This window comes from Meleagris gallopavo, chromosome 7, assembly GCF_905368555.1.
Source record: "Meleagris gallopavo chromosome 7, MGAL_WU_HG_1.1, whole genome shotgun sequence".
Classification (NCBI taxonomy): Eukaryota; Metazoa; Chordata; class Aves; order Galliformes; family Phasianidae; genus Meleagris; species Meleagris gallopavo.
In genome coordinates, this window is record NC_139410.1 from 5295640 (window position 1) to 5310970 (window position 15331).

General features: G+C 42.9%; 1 long non-coding RNA gene across 1 annotated transcript in view; it reads right to left on the reverse strand.

Moving 5' to 3' along the window:
• Positions 1-293: 293 nt before the first annotated feature.
• LOC109368449 (uncharacterized) overlaps positions 294-15331 on the reverse strand; it is a 43752-nt gene continuing 28714 nt past the window's right edge. The window contains exons 11-15 of the long non-coding RNA XR_014884371.1: positions 8002-8127; positions 7184-7373; positions 6457-6539; positions 3820-3986; positions 294-1647 (exon numbers count right to left, since the gene is read on the reverse strand). This is a non-coding gene — a long non-coding RNA (uncharacterized LOC109368449). The remainder of the gene's footprint in view (positions 1648-3819; positions 3987-6456; positions 6540-7183; positions 7374-8001; positions 8128-15331) is intronic.

The window sequence follows — 15331 nt, forward strand, 5'->3', positions numbered from 1 at the left end:
CTCCCAGTTCCTTGCCTCTATATAAGGTGCAGTGATATTTGTCCTTGTCCATGTACAGAAAGGCAGGTGTGCTGGTGTTTCCTTGCACCAGTCAAATACAGCATCCCCACACAACATCTGCTTAGCCAGACCTCTCACCTATCCTCCTCTCCCTCCTCAACCCTCTGTGTTCGTTATCTTGATCGTGGGTCTCTGTGCTCCTCTTGTGCCTGCAGGCTCCTTGCTTCTCAATGATTTCCTGCCATATTTCATGTCTTCCCTGAGCCTCTTCCCAACTGGCATTGGCAACAATGCAAAGGTCACCTACTTGACACAGAAGAGTTCCTTCTCCCTCACAAATTGGATTGTACTTCAGTCCAGTCTCCATATATCACTTTTCAAGAGATGCATTGCAAACATGTCAACATACTAATAGCATTGTATTTGATCATGGGCACCTCCGTTTTGCAAGACGACTGAAGTCAACACAGGCTGCAGTTCACTGTTTTGCAGTCCTGCTGCTGTCCATAATGGAGCTGAGATTTCTCCCCATGGTCAAAGCAGCATTGTTTTCAGTGCATTCAGAGGTCCATCTGGATAACTTTAAGGTGAGGGGATTAAAAGGACATTCACCCATTCCCCAAATTATATTTGAAGTTCCCAGTCACTATTATTTATGAGGTAATCTCCAATGCTTTTTTTTTTTTGTACAAAGTTTTCCTATGAAAAATTCATTTATACAGCACAGAATGTGTCTATAAATAATAGACATTCCAGCTCACCTGCCTCATTTCTACAGACAAGGCAAGATCTACTTACAGCACCATGGAGAAAATTAACATGGCATTATTGGTGCATATCACCGGTTTGGCACAACGTGTTAGACAGCACCAATTACCCAACAGCTCATTCTTTCTATAGTAATGTCATGGAGAAGAGTTTCCCATTAAGCTAGAGGACAAAGGGTGCTCCTCTGGACCTCAATAGGTGTATTGGCTCAGCGTACTGCGAGATGAATCCTCAATATCAAAAAGCAGCTGCCAAAATCACCATTATTTCAAGTTTGGTATTCAGTATGTCCAGGATGAGATGCTGGGTTGCTTCAAGGCGACCAAGGAATTTGCTTAGAGCAAAGCTGAGTTTATATGCAGGAATGAAATGCTGACTTGACCACCTCCATCCTTTCGGGCTATTGCTAAACCGTTCTACTAAGTCTTCATTTTTCATAGTGTTGAAAAAGTCATGAAATTCAGCATTGACAATGACATTGCTCGTCCTCATAAAGGTGGCAAACCCAGAGGCAGCAAGGCCAGGCTGATTTATGCTAGGGCAACCTCCAGCGAGGACCTGAGGCAGCCTCGAGGTGCTTAGCAGGCGGCTCACACGCAGCTGCTTTCCCATGCAGAGCTCCTCCAGCCCGTGTTCCTGGCCCCACCGGGAAGCGCAGCACAAAGCCGGGCAACATTTGGGCACAGTGCTGCCAAGTCCATGGCAAAGCTTCCGCTGGCAGCCCAGGAGCAGGCAGGAGGCCAGCGGGGCTTCTTGTCTGCAGGCAGCCAAGCAAAGCTGCTCCCGAATTTTCCCTTTTTTTCCCCTGGAATCCAGCCACTTGAGAGGTGAATGCTCTCTTCTTGCACTGCTTTTTCTTCATTTTTTGAAGAGAGTACACTAGAAAAAAAAAAAAAAAAACTTTTAGCAAACACCATGTACAATCTTAATTTTATTATGATTATTATTTTACTTCCCCTACTGCTTGTCTGCTTATTTAGCAAGAAAAAAAACCCATGTGCTACTTCATGGTATTGACAGAGGTCCCACCCTGACAACAGCCATCAGGACAACAGATCTAGCACAAACTGCTACCAGAATTCATTCTGCTCTATTACAGGCCCTACCTTGTGTGCAGAGATCTTAGCACACTCCATAGAAAGAATCATGGAATCATTAAGGTTGGAAAAGACCTCTGAGATCATCCAATCCAACCCCAACCCATCCCTACTACGCCCACTGACCACATCCCTCAGTGCCACATCTCCACTTCTCTTGAACACCTCACCACCACCTCCCTGGGCAGCCTGTTCATGGTTCTTGTCATTGACTCGAGGAGAGGGAGGTGTAGGACAACAAGATAATGCTGGCACTTGTTCTGCCTTGCTACAGTTCTCACTGCAGGAACCAAACCCAACAGACAGCATGGCTCTTTGGTTTTGCCATGCAATTTGGGATGCTAAAGTATCATGGGTGAACTCATTGAAATTTTGAATTTCAAAGATAGTTTGAAGAAAATTCAATGGAATTTTATCTTTTCTTTCCTCCATTCTCTCTCATCTCTAGCTTAGAGACTGAACTCAACTTTAATAATAGTAGCTTGCTTAGTCTCTATTGACTACAGATGAACCAGATTCAGAAAATTTTACTTTTTCCTCCTTCAAGTAAAACTAGCAATGCCATTGTTGGAAAATTACCCAGGGAGGAAACAAAAACTAAAACATCACCTTGATTTGGAATAAAACCAAAAACCCTTTGTGTCTCTGCTCACCAAACCCTCCAGCCCAAATGATGTGCTCAGTGCCACTTTTGCCAGGCAATAGGAAGATGTGTTAAACTACATGATCAATTACCCAAGGCTGCTTTGTTGCAGGGTACAATCAGACAGCAAAGCAAGACCTCACAACCTTCCCATACCACCTTCATTTCCTGTGTAGTCAATTTGAATCACACAAGAAGTGAGTCAAGCCCAGATTATGCTGAACTATCCATCACACAATTCATTCACTTTTATGTAAGTTTGAGTTTTTTGTTTGGTTTGGTTTGGTTTGGTTTGGCTTGGCTGGGTTTTTTTTTTTTTTTTTTTTTTGAGGTTTCCTCATTTACCCCCCAGCACTTTGGTCTTGATGGCTCCATTTTGCCAAAAAATCAGTGTGTGTCTGAGGCTTTGAGCTGGTTTCCTCTCTGGTGGTGAAAGCCTGCCACAAGCATCCATCTCTGTGAGCAAAGAGTTGCTGCATGCTTTCCTCCTAAGATTTAAATTAAGTCTTAATGAAGACTCGGAATTTAAGATTAAACATTCAGCCCCTGGCTAATTATGTTTGCAAGACTCAATTTGCTTGGCAAGTGTCTGAGTTGAAAAAAAAACCAGCCCCAAATCGTATTTACCTAATAGGGAATATGGGCAGTCCTCCCTTAAAATGGCACAAGGAACCCATGCAGAGCTCCAGTGTGCTTTTGGGCAGCCACCCTTCATTTTAAAGAACTTGGTTTAACCAGTGTTTACTCCCCACTCAGGTCTTTCACTACAATTCCAGCCGTTGGCTCGATCAAGTTTTCATTTTTATATTTCTTCTCCCTGTAGCAATGTCTTGTAAACGGCCTGGTTATTTATGGCTATGAACAAGATGGAAAATCCAGTGAATATCTCGCAGTATTAAGGAAAAATAGCGGTGGTTACTGCCTCATACAATGCACATGATAAATCTGAATAATCTGAATTTATATCGCAGCAGTCTTTAAAATGAAGAGCTACAATTTCCCCCCCCCCTTTTTTTTTTTTAATAATGCACAAAAATTCTAATAAACAATTTAGTCTGAACCACAGGGGGAAGTGAGAGGCTGTTCAGATGTAGTGACTTCCTGGATTATTGAGAACGACTGTGGCTGCAACTACTTTGACTTACCAATATATCTTTTCCCTCCTTTTTTTTTTTTCATAACAGTACCATTGTAGAGCTTCTATAAAAAATGAAATTTCCTTCTTTTCCAACAGACAGAAATATTTATGAGGTTCAGAGAAATACAACTAAAATGATGGCACTACTTGAGCCCACGATGTGCAGGCTTTACCTGCACATGCTGCAGAGATCTGTCCGCCTGTCTGAATTCTTGCAACATATCTGCTAGTTTTCCCCCTTCTGTGGATCCACCGATCAATTTCTCCCCTTCGTTATTAATAAACTTCCTTCAGAAATGAAACACGAGGCTCAGAACATCCCCAGGAACCTCTGCTGCCACTGTATATAAAACAGATGTAAATGTAAAGGCTGTCTGCTGCGTGACATTAAGTAGATTACACCTCCCACTATGCAGAAAAGCACAGGTACCAACATTATACCCACTTGTTAAGAGTCTGATAGAATTTTTATTCTGTTTTTAAATATTTCATAACTTTTTTTTTTTTTTTTAAAAAAAAAAAAGCATCTGTAGTCAAACACAAAGCAAAAAGTTGCCAAGAAGCATTTCCCTCTGGCTGGTGGCACCTCAGTGTTTGTGCTCTCAGCATCTCTCTGTAGGTATGCAAAATCATAACTACGTCAACCCATCTTCAGTACCACGACTGACAACACACGAGGTTTAAATAAATGAGTGATTAGCTGTGGGACGCAAAAGGAGATTGTGTGTTTTGTTGTTGCTTGACAAGCTGACAAGCAGGTGAAAAATCTTGCCCTGTAAACACAGTTGTCTCTGTTGATAGAGAGACACGTTATGGAAAGGCATTAGTCACTGTAAACCCTTCGATACCCAACAAAGATGGATTTCAATAAAAATCAAGAGACATTAAACTCACCCATCAGGCTCAGGCTTAAAGGTGAACGTTATAAATCCATTTCTGTTGATCCCAGTGTTTAGAGCCAAGTGGAATTTCCAACACCCATTTGTGCTGGACTGCCCTGGACATGATGTCCAGGGCTGAACCCCACTCACCAAAATGCCAGCCGAACATCACTGAAGACAGATATTCCCCTCATGGTATTTTGGGTGGATTTCTTTCTTTCTTTCTTTTTTTTTTTTTTTTTTTTTTTTTTTTTTAATTTTGACAATAAGCAGACCACTTCATCCTGAAATATATACTGACTTATTAAGGATCCAAACAACCGAGCCGTCCTTCATCTCTGCATCCAAGAGCTGGACATGGCTCCAGCTTCCCAGAACATGCTCCCTGCAGTGCTTTCCTCAGCTCAAAAGCAAGATGTGATCCCAGGAATAATCCCTATCTTCTCCAGAATTTGACCTAAATGAACTCAAGGAGGGAAAGTCCTTTTGCTCTGGCCATTCGCTTTGCTTTGATGGATAAGAATTGCAGAGACACAGCAGTGTGTCCTTTAGAAAATAAATAACATCTTTGGATACTTCTAGTAATTTCTGGGGCACTTTAGTCCTTCTGATTCATACATATAAAGCTGAACTGAGAAAAATTCTCAGTTCAGCTCCAGTGAATAGATTGGCTTGAACATGAAGGTCCTTCTTTAGCCTTTGGGAGCACAGAGAGATGGTTATACCATCCACTTGGTAGGACCTGTTCTCCAGCCCTGCTCAGCAGACATCCTTTAACACCTGTGAGGCGCACAGCTGGTCTCTCTAAACTTTACCTTTCCTCCCGCTCTCAACAATCTCATCATACATACATACCCCCCACCTCCCCACCCCCCCGTCTGCTCCTCTCGCAATACAACACTGCCCTCTCACGGCTCCTCTGCTGCCAAAACTTCACATTTACAGGCTTTATTTACACTGGGACGGCACGCTGCGAGGATGAAACAACTGCATCCCAGAATCCGTTTGCTCCCTCGACCAAAGGCAGGATAGATGAGTGATTACCTTGTTCCTTCACCCCAGCACCAATGGGAAAAGTGCCCCTGTGGCATTGCTCATCTATCACCCCATCTGCTCTGTGCTGACTACGGGCTCTCCAGACCCCTGCCCTCTGCTTTGGCTATGCTGAGGAGGGTTAGGAGGAGGCTGCTCTTCTGCCCTGTCTCACTTCCTCCACCTGGAGCACGTTACGTTGCCCAAGCATATCAATTACACCCATAAGAAACAGTGGGTTTTCTTCCCTGAAGGTAACTGTGCCTCCAGGGCTCCCAGACTGGAGAAGAGGAGGCTCAGGGAAGACCTTATTGCTCTGTAACTACCTGAAGGGAGGTTGTAGTGAACTGGGGGTCGGCCTTTTCTCTCGTGTAACTGGTGATAGAACTAGGGGGAATGGCTTCAAGCTGCGCCAGGGGAGATTCAGGTTGGACATTAGGAAATACTACTTCTCTGAAAAAGTGGTCAGGCACTGGCTGCCCAGGGAGGTGGTGGAGTCACTGACCCTGGAGGTGTTCAAGGAATGTTTGGACATTGTGTTGAGGGACATGGTTTAGTGAGAGATTTTGGTGATCAGTGGATCACTGGGTCTTTTCCAACCCTGGTGATTCTATGATTCTATGATCTTACAGCCCTCTTCATGTAAGCAGTTCTTCAACACAACACTCGTTGATACCTCCGACACTTTCACCAACACAAGGTGCAAGATGCTATTCAAAATTAACTGTACAACCAAAAGCTATCCTACAGCCTGGACTACTGAACTGGAATTAGAGAAAGGGAGGTACAGGGAGAGCTGCACTTGGATGCAGCCAGCATAACTGTAAGCCACCCACTGCAATATTGCGTTTTGCTCATTTGCAAGGCTTATTGAAAATGTGGAATATCGAGTTTTACCTGCTGATGGTGAACTTAAGGCTCTGAGCCTGGAAACCAGATGTGGTCACTGCCTTCTCTGCAATGGCCCCCACTGGATCATGCTAGGGAGAGCATCATCAGTCAGCTGAGAGCCAGCACCCTTCAGAGCCCTGCCAATCAATTTCAAAGCTGTATTTCCATTTAATGTGAAGCCAGTCTTTTTTTTTTCTTCCTCCCTTTCTGAAGGGCAGGGATGGAAAATCTCTAGGAGTTCACAGCTGAAGAGTTCACAACATTTGCTCTTCAGGATGGCCAGACATAGCTGCAGTCCCACCCTGGCCACCACACCCTCCCACTCCTGTTTTCTCCAATAAAACCTCTTTTGGAGGTGCAATCAAGTGGCTGGGTTTAGTCCTCCCTTTGGAGGATGGTACTTGGCTGTACTCAGCTTGGTGTTTCTTCTGCAGATTTAAAAATATGAGGTAAGATATAACTCCAAGAGGCTAATATTTGGCAAGGTATCAGCTAAAGTGGGAGGACATCTGAATGCACAAGGATGCTATGCTGGGAGGGCTGGAGAGCCCTGTAATACCAAATCCCCTTCTACCGTCAAGAACAGAGATCTGAAAAACAGATCTAAAGGGAAAGAAGGGGAATTTTGTCTTCTGCAGGCCCCTCAAACAAGCCCCCTTGCTCTGTTGCCCATCAAGGCATTGTGTCAAGCCACTCCTTAGACACAGTGTGGGTGTCTGGCCCCAATGCTTACCTCCTGTGTTTGATTTGCTCCTCTCCTTCTGCACAAACAGGGCTGGATGAGGTCTCCACCATCTTGCATCACACAGTGAGGAGGGCTATGTCCCCAGCAAGGCATGTGGCACTAAGCTCTGCAGGCAGTGGCAGGACAAGTGTCACCACAGAGCCGTGAGGCTGGCAGGAAAACCAATTAGGGTGTGGAGCTAGGGTTAGGAAAGAGATTGCACATGCAAGACCTGTATCCATTGTATGAATCTTTTCCCCTCTGCTTAGGAGGTATTGGATCGGACCAAATAAAAAACTCCTTTTTGCTGTTTTCAAATTAAAGCGTAGGTATCCAAAACAGGGAAATATTCTGGTATAGGACTTAGTGTAGGACTTGTCCGCTAGCAAGAGAAATCTCTGTACTGCTGGGAGACTTCTATCAGGGAAGGAAAGGTTTAGAAATAATTTATAAGTACAAAAATGGATTACAGCATGCAATTCCTGCTTTCCATATCAGTAGAACTTCAGCTTATGTTCACTGCATACTCTGTAAAGTTCTTGGTGTTCTCAGTGTCATATTTTTCCTGTCACTCCATTTGAAACTTCTAAGAAGTTTGGGGACATTTCTAAAAGAAGAGACACACGAGCACACTATCAAACTGAAACCAATGAGGTGCCATGCTTCGAGGTTTCCTCTGCAGCTTTTCTTCTGGCAGACAAATCTCAGCCCCGGCTAACCCAGAAAAAAGGTCAGCCAAGCCATCAAACATTTCAAAGCACAATTAAGACCCTAAATGAGAGAAGTTAAAGTTTAATACTGGAACTGCACCGCCAGTTGATGCTCACCAATTACAAGGGTCACTTGAAATACGATCGGTGAAACCGCTGCGTGTCAGAAAGCTGCCTCTGCTGATGGGAGCGAGGAAATTTTCTGGCAAGGCAAACAACCTTGCTCTAATAATATGACTGCTGCTATAAAAAGAAAAAGAAAAAAAAAAAAGCAATTCAAATTCAGTTCAGAAGAGCTTGGAGTTGATGCATTTTGATGCCCTTAGAATAATTCAGGTCCCATATGGGTGCGGTTATCCAAACGAAGTCAGAAATTAACTCTTCATACCAGGAATACAGCACTAAAGGAGAAATCAAAGATTGGGGGGGAGGGGGGAAGAGCCAGCAAAATGCCTGATTCAAAAATACCATGTAATTTCTTTTTAATAATGTGTAATTTAAAACCGATCATCATTTCCCAGCCCTATGAATTCTTCAGTGGAACAACCTATTCTTAATATTAAAAGAAAAAAAAAAAAAAAAAAAAAAAGAACAGTCAAATCTAAATGGAAAAAAAAAAAAAAAGTCGAGTAAAGCATTTCAACATCAGAAAGAACAGAAATGAAATGAGGATTGCATATGTGACATTCTTCTGCTGCAGCTGATTACATCTGACAAGCTCCTGCATTGTGTTTTGTTTGAACAAACACCAACTTTCTCAAGAGCAAAACATATCACGAAAGCCTCTTCTCTGCCATCCTCCCCATGCCTGACAGGACTGTTCTAGAGGATAATGCTGAAATACTGTAGTAACAGCATGAATGCCCTAACAGCACAGTAATTACCGGCAAAACAGGAAAAAAGTTTGGCTCTAATACTCCCAGTAACTTTCCTGCCAAGTTACCACAGCAAGGACTGTTTTCCACTAAGGACCAAGGGTTTGCCAGGATCTGACTTCCCCCAGATCAAGCAAGGAAGGCATTTGAGGATTCAGCTCAGCATCCAGGCTTGCTCTGACTTCAGCTCTGCTTTCCCTAAGTCAGAGAAGTTGCTTGTTTCTGGGAGGGGATGACCTTGATGCTGATAAACACTCATAAACACTATTTACTCCCAACATTTTTTCCTGGAATATGGCTTCTGATGGGGCATGATCTCATGGGAAGAAGGCCTGGACTGCCTTCCTGATTGCTTCTAATTAATCTGTCCAGATAAGCTCAGACATCAGGCCCCACAGCACTCAAGAACCTCCATATCCCCCATGTGAGTTTTTTGTATGACTGTGTAAAGGCCTTAATGCACACAGGTCAGTGTTTCAGCTACTGTAAAACATATACCACAATGGGGCGATATCTTTTATTTGACACAGACCTAAGGTATGCCAGATGCTAAGGAGCCCTGTGAGGATGTGAGGGGGTAGCACAGTGCTCCACCCCCTCTGCACTATCCCTGGTTTCTGTAGGTGTTTGGTGGGAAGGAGAATGAGGGTGAAGGGAATACAGTGGAGGGATACTTTAAATTAATGATTGTTAGAGATGGGGAATGGTTTTAAACTAAAAGAATGGAGATTTATGTTAGATGTTAGGAGGAAATTCTTTACTCAGAGGGCAGCGATGCCCTGGCACTGCTGCCCAGAGAAGCTGTGGGTGCCCCATCCCTGGAGGTGCCCAAGGCCAGGTTGGATGGGCCCTGGGCAGCCTGGGCTGGTGGGGGCAAACCAGCCCATGGCAGGGGGTTGGAACTGGGTGGCCCTTAAGGTCCCTTCCAACCCAAACCATTCTGTGATTCTGTGAGAAGAAAAACCCAACTTCAGGCTCTCCTCCTATATGAAGGAGCACTGCTGGGGTCCACATCAACTCAACAACAACAATTTTCTTATCAGTAACATATCTGACAGCAATTTAAGCCGCGTAATCTTAAGATGCTGGAAAACAGAATCAAATCTGAGATTTACCAACACCATCCATTTCTACTGACTGAAAATTTGCAGAACACCAATTGAATTTGAATCCTTTTTAACCAAGACAAAAACAACACCAAACAGCATGCCTAATTAAGTCATGTTCCAACACATATTGCAACGAAGTCCTTAGCTCAAATGCCACCTTGACACATCAGCTATCTACTTTCATTACAGTCATCTTTATTTCTGGTATATAATCTAAGTCGTAACATAAAGGTTTCTCTGTGGTAGTAAGAGGTGACATTATAAGTCATTACACTGTGGTTTATAATGCCAGTGGAATAATTTTGCATCAGGGGTTACAGCTACATTCTTGAAAGAGAACGATGTTATGGGAAGTAATTACTTCCCCCCCATACACACACTAGCTATTAAACTTTAATAACTCAGATATGATTTCAGGTTTCCTAGAAGACAGGTTTGCAGAGAAGGTTTCTGTAATTCTTATATTTTAGTGGCCAGAAAAAAAGTATCTGGTTAATATTCACTATCTCATTTATGCAACAAGAAAGAATTGCAAATAAATAGAAAATGGGCTGTTTGTGGCAAACTAAAAGAAAGGCTTTTTCCTCAGCTCAGATCCCAGAAAACAAATCTCATCTGATGGGCAGCTTGTGTATCAGCTAATCCCATAAATGCAGTTATTTAGACTAGAAACTACAAGTGACATATGACTGCAGACATAGGAAGAGAAATCTAGGATGTACTTAAAAGATTAGATCAAAACCAATGACAAACGCCCTGTAATTATTCCAGGCAGTTGCACTGGTTCCTTAGCTGATTTGAAAGACCGACCCACCTCCTCTGAAGAAATACACACAGCCAACTATGGGTATGTATGCACTTAAAAATAACTCACTAAATTTGTCTCCTTGCCTGTTTTATAGCCTCGTCATTCTGCTTCTGTCAGCTCAACAGCACGAGCAAAGCGGGAGACATCTGTGACATTCCTTGGACCAGCCAGATCCAGCCTTTTTTGGGGCACAAAAGGAGTTTTGCTTCATTCATCATACCTGGAAATACCAGATTTTCATAAAAAAATAATGCATGAGTGAATACCTTCCTGGAGCACAGCCACCTGCTTGGGAAAGCTTCTGTATCCTTTCTTTGGTGAATAGCTCATGGTGCCTGAGCCTTGGATGAGTTGAAGTGGGTACTGCAGGAGGAAGTGCATGAGGAGGAGGAACTGGCCTTCAGACACAGGCAAACCTGTACCCACCTTTAAGACAGGACCTGAGGCCACTCCTGTGAACTCTCTTCTATATTAAGATGTCTCAACAGAACTCTTTTGTTGTAAGAAAGGAAACAGAGGAAACTAGAGAAAGACAAGGGAAGCATAAAAGAATCATAAAAGAATGGCATTCTAATGATTCTCAGCAAGAAAAACTTTCAGCAGACTACACACAGGCTCCTCTATATGTAGTGAAAGAAATTCTCAAATCCAGGGCCATAAATGTAGTTTAAGGTGATTTTTTTTTTTTTTTTTTTTTTTTTTTTTTTTAAGGACAGCTTAGACAGTGCTGCTGAGAGGAGGAGTCCTGCTCATTCCCAAAGGCTTTGGTCCTTGCCATTGCTGGAGACACCTTTTGGAAGGATTTTCTGGACCATTGGTTTGGATTAGCAGAGACAGAAGGAAAGGAGCCATGTAATGGAAAAGATATAAAGTACTGAGTAACGTTTTTGCAAGAAGTAACCCTCTGCTGCTAGCAGAATCCCATCAGCTGGCAATAACTGCAAGAGGAAAACCCCCGTGCTGCCTCTGAACTGCCAGCTTGAGCCTGCTATGGGAAAGAAAGAAGCAGCTCTGGAGAGATCAGGAGCCCCTTCTGCTGGAGAGGGGAACAAACTGAAAGGCTCCATGAGACCTCCTAAGGTATATTGTGAAGTTCTTGAATACACAAACCCTCACAGATTGACACATCAGCAAATAGGGAGAGAAAGGAGAACCACACTTGAAGAAAACTTTTTAGGGTATTTAGTGCTAAGAAGGCTAAGAAGAGATCAAATCTCTCTAAGGAGCTGTGTCTACCAGCTGATATTTAGCTCAGCTTCTCCTGTGTCCTTTAGAAACTGAAGACCAACAATGGCAAGTAAGCATACATGGCCAAATACATGTTGAACTTAGAAACAGATGAGAGGACCATTGGAAACACCTGTTTAGACAACAGCTCTCCAAGAGGAATAAAGCAGAGCAGAAGAGACAGCTACCTCTTACATGGAGCTTGGTGTTGCTCAGTGAGAAAGTGCTGATGGAGACTGGCTGCTCCTCAGCTTGGAGTCCTGCCATGCGGGGCCATGGCACACATGGCTTGCTCTGAATAGCTCAGAAATTCAGAGCAGCTCAGTGGCACCTTCTGGCCCTATAGGAAATCCCTAAGAGGAAGAAATACTGTTTCATTTCTGTTTTGTTTCACTGCAGTGCAAATATTTCACTTCCAGTCAGTTGTTCTCAGACCATAATCATAAACCCTGCTTATCTACTACAGACAATCCAGCAAGACATTTAAGAATGTGCTAATCTGTACACCTAGGAATAATAAACATCAATTAACATATCCAGCTCCCTGAGGACAGACAGCTGGCAAACCAGGGCCTGCTGGCCTCCTGTTAAGGACCACCAAAAGGATTTATTTTCCAGCTCCTCGAGCCAAGTCAGTAACATATAAGAGGCACCACAAAACTGTTTGTTCTCTTTTTTTCACTTGAATGGGAAAAGAGACAAGGCTTTGCTCTTCAGCCATGGGTGGGACAGCCCTGAGAGTCGTTCAGTGAGACCAGAGCAGCTTCAAGTCCCCTGCCAAGACATGGAAGAGCAAGGCTGCAGACACAGAGCACATTCATCCTTATTGGACGCCAGGTACTTCCAGCTGGAGCTGACTCCAACCAGTTCCAGGTTTTGAGCCGATGCAATGCTTCATTCAGTCTGGATTTATTTATCAAATCCAAGAGTGCATTTCCTCAATGCCATGCTCCTTATGATGCTAGGTGAAGGGCAGAGGTTGCTCTCTGCACCAGGGGGTGGTTTTCCATCTCTCAGTGGTAATTTTCCAGTTATAGCTATTCTCTTTGATTAGCCTCAGCAGATTTGATGTACAACCTGATCCTGCAGCTCCTCTGCATCTCGCTCAGTAAGGACAGCACTCAGACTCATCAAGAAAACTCTTTATAGCCTGTATTTAGACAGGTTATATTTTAACACAAGGAAATTGAAAGGAAATGTGTCTTCAGCATAGCAATAAACAACGTGTAGGTTGGATTTTCTTGCTGTATGATCACTCCCACTGTGACTTCTGTATGAGCAGCTTCCACCAGAGACCTTCACCTTGCATTGCCAGCCACCCTCTAGCTACCTTTTGTTGTACAAAATAATAGCTTCCTTTTGCTTATACAGAGCCAATCCATAAAACTATATCCAGTCCATAATGTTACTGGATAGCCAACTCTGTTCATCACAGAAGGAACAGAACTGGAGTCTCAGTGCATGTTTGGATGCAGTGTTTTAGGCACTAGATGTCAGTATTTTACCTACACTTGCAGAAATCTTCAGTCACAGTGAAAGACTTACCCATAAATAAACCAATGCATAAGAACTTAACTCTCTTGTAGTACCAAGGCCACATTGAAACCAAAGCCAGCTCTCCTTCTCTCAAGGGGACAGAAGGTTTCCAAAATAAAACAATTCCTCTCCTCCTGCACTTTCATTTGCATGGAAAGAGTTTAAAGAAAAGAAACAGTCAAAAAACAAAAAAAAAACAAAAAAAAAAACAAAAAAAAAACACACAAAAAAAACAAAAAAAAAACAAAAAAAAACAAAAAAACAAAAAAAAATCAGGCACGACACCAAATGTATGTTACTTCCACCTCAGGCAGTACCTTCCAGCACCAGCTAGATTTAAATAACTGCACACATTTGCTAAAAACTGCTTAACAGATCTACCCAATAACTTTTAATGTAAATAACAAAATATTAACTAAAAGAGAATGGGCATTATGTTAAAGTTTTAAGTTGGCTAAACCAAGTGGATATATATTTTCAGTAGCAAAAATAAAGTTCCACAATTTTGCCTGAAGGAATTTTGTTAAGGTCCTAAACTGTTTTCGAAGTCAGATAAAAATAGAAGGTTCAAAAGAAAAACTAAAAGATTGCTCAAAAAAAAGTCAACTGATCAACATTTTGACCCAAATACAAGGCAGCCCATCTTTATCTCACTACCAAATGAGCACTTGGTTTAAAATACAGCCCTATATCTTCTCCTTGTGCACACAGAGTCTGCCTGTGCATGCCAGTTTCAAACTGGGAAAGGAAGGGAGGAAGACTGACCATTTATAAGCTTTTTTGCTCCTGTCTCAACACAAAGAAAAATATTCCAGCATCACCAAACTCACACCATTCACTCTAAAGCTAAGGACTCCTCACAGTACTAACTAATACACCAGCACATCTCTCACCAAGGTCATCTTGTATATGGTTGCCTCATTCTAGTTGAAGTCACATCCTCCTGAAATCAAAATTTTCATTTTCTTAAGATCTCTGAAGTGAATTTTGAAGCAAATTGCCATACTGGTGCATTAGGCTCAATATGCAATGTCAAGCACGTGGCACCAGTATTCAGTGGCAGCACGTGGGCCTCAGGGGAAAGGCAAGGAAATACCTTTGCTGCAGAAAGATCAGTGCTAATTTTGTTATGTCACTACTCATAAACAAAGAGCTGCACAGGTCGTACAGACTCCAAGCAAGTACAGAAAACTGAGAAACTTTACTGAGAGGATAGGGATAGACTCATATTTGAAATTGAATCTAAGGCTAAGCTACCCTCTGGAAGAACACATCAAGGACCTTTGCACTTCAGAGGTAGATGGTAATGATACGACCAAGATCAATGCTACATTTATGGCTTATCTTTAGACAAAGCCTGGCAAAAAGAAAATAAAAATAAAAATCCAATTTTCTGCTCTACTTCCTAGAGAATAAAATCAGTGACCATCTAATGATCCATCCCATCTCAAACACTGGAAACTCATTAGTGTTCCTCCAGCGTCATGAATCCAGGCATTGAATCAGTGCAGTATGTGCAAGTCCCAGCCAACCCAATCACTGTGCTACATTCTATCCCTGCACGCGCTGGGGAGGATGGGCATCTGTCACTGACACTTAGCAGAGGGCTTTTTGGAGAGCTTTTGATTTCAGAAGCTTTGGACACAACAAAGATGTCTCTCCATAGAGGAGCACCCCCAGAAGCATTTGGTATTGGTGTGCTGGGAGCCCGACCTCCTGCTCTCACACTGAGGGCTGTGGATTGCACCTGGATGGCTTTTGCCCTGTGGCTTTAACAGCAGCTCAAAGGGTCCACAGTGGTTCAGGTTTGAAGGAATGAAAATACAAACTGACATTTTGACTTGTTTGTTGTCTGGAAGCAATAAATCAAGTGATCCACCATAAATCAGCTT